This window comes from Grammomys surdaster, unplaced genomic scaffold (assembly GCF_004785775.1).
Source record: "Grammomys surdaster isolate TR1022 unplaced genomic scaffold, NIH_TR_1.0 213, whole genome shotgun sequence".
Lineage (NCBI taxonomy): Eukaryota > Metazoa > Chordata > Mammalia > Rodentia > Muridae > Grammomys > Grammomys surdaster.
In genome coordinates this window covers 6,567,225-6,568,228 of record NW_021604658.1, presented here as the reverse complement: position 1 = coordinate 6,568,228, position 1,004 = coordinate 6,567,225, and positions in this window count along the sequence as shown.

Sequence of the window (1,004 nt, the reverse complement as noted above, 5' to 3'; positions counted from 1 at the left end):
GAGGGAAGGGGGGAGGGAGGGGGAAGGAGGGAGGGAGGGAAGGGGGGAGGGAAGAAGGAAGCTTTCTTGTCAATGGACACAGCTTCTCTCTAATTTAAACTTTCCCTATGGCATATGCCTATTGATTCTGGGAATAAGATTATACAAGTAAATGAATGCTTCATAAAATTGTCATTAAAATGCCATTATCAATAAATGGCTGGTATTTGATTTTAGAAACATGGGAACTAATTGTCTTACATTGTAAGTGTAAATTGATCCCTGACATAGACCATTTGAGGGGTAAACAAAAATTACAGCTTTTGAATGGGATTGACACAAAATGGTGTCACTTGAGCCATTTCTTTTTTTTTTTTAAAGAGTATTTATCAGTGTATATTACGTTTTGCTTGCATGTATGTCTGCGCATCATTTGTGTGTCTGGTGCCTGTGGAAGCCAGATGAGGGATGCCTTGGAACAGATGGTTGTGAGTTGCCATGTGAGTGTTGGGAATCAAATTTAGATCCTCTGGGAAGAGTAGCCATTGCTTTTAACCACTGCATTAACTCTCCAGCCCAAGGAAACCACTTCATTTAAACAGCTAAGGACTTTGTGGATGCTAAGAACATCAAATGGTTCTATTGTTTGTTCGTTTTGATCTTTGAGACAGAGTCTCTCTACTGAGCAAACATCAGATTGACCCACAGATGGTAAGATCTTTAGATGAAAGCAGTGGTTTTTCACTGGCCCAGAGGAAGGATGTCAGAGGCATTCATATGATAACAAGTGAATTAATGATTTAGAGAAGGTTGGACAAATGATGCAAGCTCAGAAGACTAAGACCTTCCTGACAGAAAGGTTCACCTCCACTGATTCAGTCTAATTGACTTTCCCAAATCAGTGTTTGGGGGAATTCTAGATTCCTTATGTTCCCACTGGTCCTTCCCTGAAAATACCTTAGTCCTGCTCTAGGGAGGGGTGCTTTTGCTGCATGGCCATAGGCAAATTTTGCTATGATGTTTAA